The sequence below is a fragment of the Miscanthus floridulus genome, chromosome 5, assembly GCF_019320115.1.
Source record: "Miscanthus floridulus cultivar M001 chromosome 5, ASM1932011v1, whole genome shotgun sequence".
Taxonomy (NCBI): Eukaryota; Viridiplantae; Streptophyta; class Magnoliopsida; order Poales; family Poaceae; genus Miscanthus; species Miscanthus floridulus.
In genome coordinates, this window is record NC_089584.1 from 487,579 (window position 1) to 497,132 (window position 9,554).

A 9,554-nucleotide genomic window follows, 5' to 3' on the forward strand; every position below is an offset into this window, starting at 1 on the left:
TAGAAAAATAAATCCTAACGACATACGTGGTGGCATAAATATGTTCTCTCAATATTATCGTAACTAGGCAAGCTACATGTTTTGTTGTTAGTGTACCTGCAAAAAATGTATTTCAGCCCAACCCAACAGTTATAAATACAAAAATGTAAATCTAGGCTCTAGGTTGCAACTAAATACTTCCATATATGTATATCCATACATATACTTCCGTATCAAAGCTACCCGATGATAGTTTATTACCCACAATTAAATACACACCATACACACATGCAACCATGCATATACGGCCGTATCAAAGCTAGCTCTCCTCAACAACACGCTCACAACTTGTGGTCTTGCCACTCATCAACTTACCTTCTTACCTTAGTGTAGAGGCATTTGATCCATACATTACCCAAGTGAGTGGCATCCATACAATAGCACGCCATATGGACGACAAAAGTAAAAACCCCCATGTTAGTACTTAAATAGCCACCTAAAAGTCCTTAACTAGGCATAAAGGAGATGACCACTGGCACATTTTAGATTTTTATAACATAAAACCTTTGTTTTAAATACACATATGACAAGTTTAATGTTGAACCTTGCTGCAATACCAGCTGTCACAGAACCGTCCAATTTATAAGAGCACAAGTACAATAGCGATCACCGAAGTGATCAAACCGTCATACTTGAGCCCATATAAACCTGGTAGTCTGATGAAATAGCGAAGGATCTGTATACACCAAAATTTGGGAGAAGAGCGTGGGAACTCGCAGGCTTACAAGATTGTGCCAATCAAGGAGTCGATTGCATAAGGATTGATATCAGCCGGTTCGGATGCGATACTGGGATCGGTTCTCTTTGAATGACGTCAGCAGATAATGATGAAAAGATATGATTGGCGTCAGGAAGATACATGTTGGACTCTACAAAAGGGGAAAGATCAGGGTCCAAGTTATCTTAAAATAGGAATGTTTTCTTCGTACCAAAAATTGTACCGAGTCATACTCAAGTAGGATTCATTTTTAGGCTCTGGGTATAAATATCAAACCCTAGCTATTGTAAAAGACACACAATCAATCAAATACAAGTTACTTACTTTTTTGGCTTTGGCCACCCCTTAGGAGTAGGAGTAGAGTAGATCTCGATGAGTTCTTCAGCAAGTACGGCTACATCAATCTGGTCGACCTCCACTGCTTGTCTATAAGTACCATCATGGCTTATACCTCTGTTCGTATGGCTACATTGATCCGGTCGACCTCCACTGCGACTCTAGTATAAGTTAGTTATCGATTCTTGTCTAGTTCAAGTAAGGCTGCATCGATCCGGTCGACCTTCACTGCTCGAACTAGATTAAGGTCAAGTTATCGGCTCTATCTAAGGGTGGCGTTCCTTCGGATAGATTCATTAAGTTACCGATATTGCTTATTGCTTCCATTATTTATTTAATTACAGCAATATCACTTTGCTCGATTGGGATTGATCTAGATTGGCCTTATATCTTGTTTAACCCATCGTTTCTTAATCTAAACTGATCTAATCTGCACTTTAAATGATGAGTTATGTTATATCGGTTGTTTTATATCAATCTTGATCGTGCATAGCGTGCGGTTAAGGTATGTCTGATCTTGAGTAGATCTATTGGCTAGCGAAACTATTCCATGGCCCATTATCACGGCCTATGTGATTCTGCCTCACACCCCACTATTAGCACCATGGTGTGGGGATCATTATTTGGTAGATCTGTTCCTAAGAGGGCACGACCTTAACTGTGCGCTATGCCTGAATTGGTGGTTTAGCCGATATCGAGTGCTTTCATGAACAGTTCACATCAGGAGATCATTGAAGTAGGGATAGGTTGAAAGATGTGTTAGCCCCATGATCTTATTATTGTATTACGGCCTATATGATTCTGCCTCATGCCCCACTGATATTAGTGAGAAGTTAGGATCGTCGAGTCTATTGTTGTTTCTACGGCCTGCATGATTCTGCCTCATGCCCCACTAGTCATAGCGATAGATGAGATCTAATATGTTCATTAGATTTATCTTTATTAAATGGTTGAATGGTGATGAGTTGTTTCTTTTATATAAAAGGGGTTCGGTTACTTGCGGTCATTGGCTTAGCATAAATTAATCATTATTGACATCCCTTTGCCATTGACTGATATTTGTCTAAATAATGATATTCATCCGGAACAATAACCGATTCTTCTTACACAACCCCATGAGCTTTAACTGCTTTATTCTTATGAATATGCCAGAATCGAATATTTAGTCAATCTCCTTTCATATCGGCTCTCAGAGCCACACATTCGGGACTGTCTGGCAACACCGGCACGTTCCACCTTAAATTACTGATAAACTTTCTCTCCTTGTCAATTGTAGGGTCAAATTGACTGGCGTGTCTTAGGAGGAGTGCGCAGGATCGACCACCACTATGCTAAAGCTAGGCGGATCTCCAGCTCCATCGAGCGGACCCTTCCGGCTTGCTCGTGTGCCCTTGGTGCGGGATGAAATTTCATGCCGACACACATTTCTGGCATGCCCGGTGGGACCCCACAATCGTCATGGCGGTTCACAACAACAACGACATCCTTATGGTACATTATTAAGATCTACCTGATGGAGATAAAGGTGTCATTAGCAAAGCTATAGAAGAATTTTAGAACAAGTGTTTATTGTCCTACACCAAAACACGCGACAACACAATTGTTTAGAAATATCCACTACCAAGAGTTCTATTCACAGGCAGACAAATACAGTTGATGCTAAAGACAGGCGTTTCTTTGTGGAAGTTGTAGACAAATCTGTTAGTGATGCCATATCAAGCTATAATGAAGCTTTATTGGACACATTCCACAACGCCATGAAAGAGGCGGTTCATGGGTTTTCAGTTGGTCAAGTTGGGTCGGCTTATTACAACATTCCACATCCGGTGACCCAAGGGACTAATCAAGTCGGTACCAGCCATCAAGAAGCAGCACCAGCTGGTAATGATGATGTCCAGACAGTTTAGGGTTCATCTAAACAAGCTCAAGGAACTACTACGAATCAGATACAGTATAATCCTAGACCGTCAGTACAGCATGTGCAACCGACGGTGGGGCAAGGTCAGAACCAGGTGATCAATTTTGGCACATTAGGCCACATACTGGCGTCGACTCAAAAAATAGCACCATCAATTCAAATGATATGTAGAGATATAGATCCTCATGTCTACAATCAGAGACTTCAAGCAGCAAGCCAGCAAAGAACCCAACAGATAGAGATTCCACAAGGGTATCACTATCGCACAAATTATAACACCCTTCACATGATTCTGAATCCAGGGTATCAAGGCACACGGATGGGTCAGCAAGTGCAGGGAAATCCAAATTCACATGCTAATGAGTTGTTGCTAAAGGTGACCGAGATGATGAAGAATTAGTTCGATCTAAAGCCAAAAGGGCTGGCCTTCTCGTACAAACGCCCATATCCAGAATGGTATGATTTGGTCGCTCTTCCCACAAATTACAAGCTCCTAGAGTTTGCTAAATTCACTAGCCAAGACAGTACAAGCACGATAGAACATGTCAGTCGGTTAAATTACTGATAAACTTTCTCTCCTTGTTAATTGCAGGGTCAAATTGACTGGCATGTCTTAGGAGGAGTGCGTAGGATCGACCACCCCTGTACTGAAGCTAGGCGGATCTCTAGCTCCATCGAGCGAATCCTTCCGACTTGCTCGTGTGCCCTCGGCGTGGGATGAAATTTCATGCCAATAGGATCTCAAACAACCAACATACAAACCAAGATTGTACATGATTCAACATAACCAGTCACATGTTACATCATAGTTCACAAATATCTCACATACATCGGAGTTCACAGAGTTATTACAAACCAAGTTTAAAAGTAGCGGAAGCAAAGTAGTTTGACATCAACATCACGCATAGTTTAATACAAAGCCAGTTTCATAGTCATCTCCAACCACAAGCATAAGGGTGAGATGAAATACAGAATGACCATGCCCATGGTCTAATTCCTGATCCACTATAGGAGTAAAGCAGTTCTTGCAGTAGTCGTGATACATAACATTATCTGCAACAATGGGAATAAAACCCTGAGTACGAGAAGGTACTCAGCTAGACTTACCCATCATCTATTAAAATACTAAGACACCAAGGAGTATGCAACGCTTTTATCAGTAGAGCTGGTAGACTTTATTTGCACAAAAGCATAAGTTGTCCAATATCTTTCAAACTATGAATCACCAGTTATTAATCCTATCTCATACTACATTAGCACTATCCTATGCCAAATATGTTGGTACCATTAAGTCATCACAATAATAACCATATCCAGTTGAGTTCTTGCATAATCTCATAACCAACACTTCCATCAATTACTACAATGAAGCGTAATCCTGTCAAGTTCTCACTATCTGGGAGAGACGACGATTCGAATCGATTCCTACCTAGCTGGGGAATTATTCCTAACACACACCCATACTTCCCCTATCGAGGTTGCATTAGGTCACCTTTGGGACAACTCAAGTACAATCGCTGGTAAGACCAGCGCCGCACCCTCAAAGATACAACCAATCTGTCAGGAGGCTCAGGACTCTAACCCACCCTTGGGCTTACGCCATTGGCTCTCCGCACATCCTTACTACCTCCAAGATGTGCACTTTAACTGCTCATGTCCCTAGCCTGAGTTGAGTTACTCAGCTTCACTGTCGGAACGACTTATCCGGCCAACTACGTGAGAGACATGCGTTCAACATGACAAGATGACCTCCAACGACTGGTCCTTAAATGACACAGACAGAATCACTATGATTACCACAACATAAGACTCCGTCCAGTCTCCAATTATTCAACATCACCAGGTTATGTTCCACGATAGCACAATATAGCCAACTGTGATCAAGTTATAACCTATAGCTCACAGGTGATAGGAAATTACCCGACTTCTACCGGTCTAAGCATAGCTAAGCATAATAAGCGTTCTTGGACATAAATAGGATTCATGGTAGATATTTTTGGACAAGGATAGGTAATACGTAGCAAGTGTTTCCAAACAACTCCTATCACATAATGTATCAATACGAATAACTTTATGTGACATTTATAAAGTAGGGAGACTTATAATGCTCCAGGGCTTGCCTTTCATGAAAGTTGCAGGCTGGTGATCCGGGCACTCAGGAAGATGATCATCTTTAGGCTCTCCTTCTCTGGGAACCTCCTGGTGCTGCACCTCCTGTGGATCGACGTCGAGTTCCACCAACGTGATCTCCTCGGTTGCACCTATTGCTTGCATATGCATAAGTAAGTCCCATGAATGCATAAGAAGGATCATGGATGTTGTGATAGGGAATATACATGCTGCAATAATGAGGTTAAGCAACACAATGATAACAATGCTAACTCCTTGTTAACTGAGTAGGTGCATATCTCTTCTCTATTCATTTCTGATATTCTACACAAGACAATTTTAGAGCTACACATAGCAGCTACTAGTTTACATCATAACTGAAGTTCTACCTATCCAATTGCGATGATCTTGAACTTTATGGAAAGATTATAAAATTGCCTACAACTCTTATTTAATCACCAAAAGCTAATTCAAAGTCTATCCTAACCAAAATAGGCAATCTTTTCAGTTCTGTCTCAAAATTCCAGAGAACAAGCATTTTGGGAGATAAACTTTAAACAGCTATAACTCCTAAACCATTTGGCCTATTTCCCTGAAATTTGGACACAAGATATATGAAGAAGTTATCTACAACTTTGTTATTAACCATTTTTACAGTAAACATCACTATGACTACGTAACACACCCAACAACAGAATCTGTCCTAAAACCACTTTAAATTGAATTATAGAGCAATAATATTTTCATTGCAAATGATAATTCAAAATTGGACATAACCAAGCATACCAACAGTTCAGGAATATCAAATACACCCAAGAAAACATAATGGTCAAGCCCAATCTATTTATTTAAATGCCTTTATTAAATTAATTAGATAATTAGGTGAAATAACAAACATATAGCAAATGTGCACAATAACTTCTTAGAAAATTACAGTGGCTTCCAAGTGCTCCCAATAGACTACTGTAAAAACTTCATATCATTTGAACATGTATAACATCCTCTATAAAAATGACAAGCTAGCAAGGTCTATTTTAGTGAAAACAGTTAACCCTATAGAAAAGTGTCAAACAACATATTATATATTTTTGTTAGCTTCATTCTAGTGCCATACTACTGTGCAAAAATTTGCATGGTCATATGTTACTTATTTTTATCCCTACAATTTTCCTCAGAAAATACCATTTATTAATAGATAAATAGAAAGACCCTAATCCAAACAAGTTTACAGAAATTTTATTATTTTTCCTAGCTAGAGCATGTCAACACAAGACCAGCAAAATTGGAATCACAATTTTATCACTTTTCTAGCTCAAGATATACATTTTACAATATTGCAAACATTCAAAAACCACTTATATATCTATATTTATTCACCTAAAAAATACTAGAAATTGTACATTTCATATTTTTATAAAATACTACACTTCATGAGGATTTGAACAAATTTTGGTTCACCAAAATTGGATATCTACAACTCAACTTATGATTTTTCAAAGTTTGCATACATTTATGAAATAAATAAACTAGCATTAGATTTAACAGCCGCTGACAGCTGGGACCCAAGAGCACCGGCACTGACTGGCCGGAGGTCGCCGACGGTGAGCTCTCCAGCGATGGCGCTGGCACCACAATGTTCCCCAAGACATTCCACACATACTAGGCTAGCTAGCTAGGTCGATTACAGACGCTAAGGGCGACGGCGGCGCTAATGGCGGCACGGCGGGCGCAGGTCGACGGTGTGCCGCCGGAGTTGGCCGAAGTCGCACAAATTAGGGTTTGGTCGAGCTTCTACACCCTATGGTGAATCTAGCGCACACCCAAGCATGACAAACAGTGGTCGGAGGCGGCCTGGCCATGTGCGGCGTGGCACGACGGCGAGAACTACGGTGACGGCCGCGGCGCTGCACAGGAGGCCTTACCGTGTATGGCTAGCTACACGACGGGTTTGGTGAGGTGGTGGGGACATGGCGGAGCTATGACTATGGTGAGAGGGCGGTGCAAGCATGGTGAGGTGGTGAGCAGCCGGCAATGGCATCGGCGGCGAGCACTGCTGCTGCGGGCGGTGCGCGAGCGAGTGAAGGCAGTGGAGAGGGAGAGAGCGCAAGGGAGTGAATGAACTGAGCCATGCGGGTTCTCCTTAAGCGCGCGCTAGCATGCTGTGATGGGGGCCCAACGTCGGCCAGCGGCAGCCATGTGGCGGCCGGACTCTGTCCGTGGTCAGCCACGACAGCGTGATGCAAATCAGCCATCAGAGCTCGTGTTCGTGACTGACAATGCCAAAAGACGATGCCCAAGCTCCTAATCCACGGCTAATTAGCGAAAACTCTCTTAACTAAAGTTGTAGACCTACATACCAGCTCCAATATCTCTTGAATGATCAAGGTCTAAATCACAACTGTTTGCAAGTTACAACATCACCAAGTCAGGTACATCGAACTGAAAAACCAGTTAGGACTTATAAAATTTCCTAAGTGCCAAAACTAGTGTTTTGCTGATTTTTGTGAGCACTAAATGACCAAGCTATGCACTGAATTAGCTCATGACCCAAAAATAAAAGTTGTTGCTCTACTCAAATACTACAACTTTGCTTAAGGGTGCTTTGCCATGCAAACATTCTATACATAGTTCAACCTAGGTCAAACATACTACTTTAAAACGATGACTTACACTATAACTAGGACTTAGAGACCAAACTAGCCTTAGTCATGAATACCAAAGTTGTTCCATGTGATATTCTAAACATGTTTAAGGTACTCCTAGGGTTCCACAATCATTTCATACATTGGTTACAAGTAAACCCTAGTATATGCAAGGCAATTAAATGACAACACATGCAATATAAGCCAATCATATAGATAATATTTGAGATGCTCATGCTCATGAATGCTCAATGATGCTTGTGCTCATGCAATGTCAAGGTTAAATGCATGCTTAACACCTAGGGTGTTGCAACCTCCACATTCGTATCAGGTTCTAGGATGGGAGGATCAAAGTGTGTCTACTGATCCATTGGTGGCAAAAACCCATGAGAGATGGGATCAACTAACACCTGATGCACAACCACGTCCAAACTTTGGAACTGTCTCTTCATATCCGATCTCACATAGTTCTCTCACTAATCTACACACCCAATTAGGATCATCTTCCTAAGGATGTTGGGAGGGGAACCTAGGTGAAGTACACCATCAACTGCGATGTCATCATCATCAAGGCAATGTAGCTCCTCCCGAGCCCTTGCAACCAACTCACTAAATAAAGGCTTCTCATTAAATAACACAGGCACGCTTTGCATGTCAACAAACTCAACATATCCATAGCAATCGCTTTCCACGGTGCCTCCATGATCTATGCTCACTAGGTTGTCCATCTAATTTATACACATAACGAAGCACATTTTCTTTAGTCCAATATAAATGAAACATACTAAGTATAAGGTCTCTAGTACGTAATAACTAACTAAATAGATACTATCAATTCACTACTAACTACTAAGTACTACTAACGAACTATGTCAAGTAACTATCTAACTAACTATGTAACTAACTATATAAGTATTTAACTAACTATCTTACTAACTATATAACTATGTAACTAACTATATATCTAACTATGTAAAGTATCCATCAATCAACCTATCAATCTAAATATCTTTCTACCTATCTAAATCACTACCACACTAACTAACTAATATCCATTATTAAATAAGAACAAAATTAAAAAACTAATGTACCTCGAGTGCAGAGGAGGCACAACAGGGACGGTCAATGGAGAAGCTGTTGTGTGCCCATGTGTGCTCGCGGTCGGTAACTAGAGCGGCCAAGCAGGCGGGGTGGGCAACCATAGTAGGCCTGCAACCAGCACACCACTACCAGTCCACGGCCCTCAATGCCCCTATGGAGCGAGCAAGGGAGGGTGGTGCAGCAGGGGGTGACGAGGTTGCGGCCGTCCAGGTTCGACGACGGGGAGGACGGTGCAATAGTCATGGGTGGGGCACGGCGCGGCTGGCCAGCGTGTGGGGAGGGGTGGGGCGTGGCTGGCTAGTGTGCACGGCGGGGTAGGGCAGGGCAGCATTGGGTGGGTGAAAAAGAGAGGCGTGAGGGAGAACATGAGAGGAAGAGAGAAAGAAAATGGACCCACCTTTAAGGCAGGATCGGCGCCAAGATCTATGACGCTGTGCTGCCTATCAGGTCACCACCACATTTACATCAACGCCTACGTGGCCTCGCAACCTAGGCGCCAAATATGATGGTGCCAAGACGTGTTATCTCGGCGCCAATTACTCTGGCGTCGGGCTAAGGGTCTAGATTTTGAAAGCATACCTTCAGGGGTATATTTGTGACAAACTTTCACAAAAAGGGCAAAAAAACAAAAAAATCAGCATCAGGCCAGCAAAATCGTGTCAGCCAAGCAAAAGAAATAGATCGATATGAT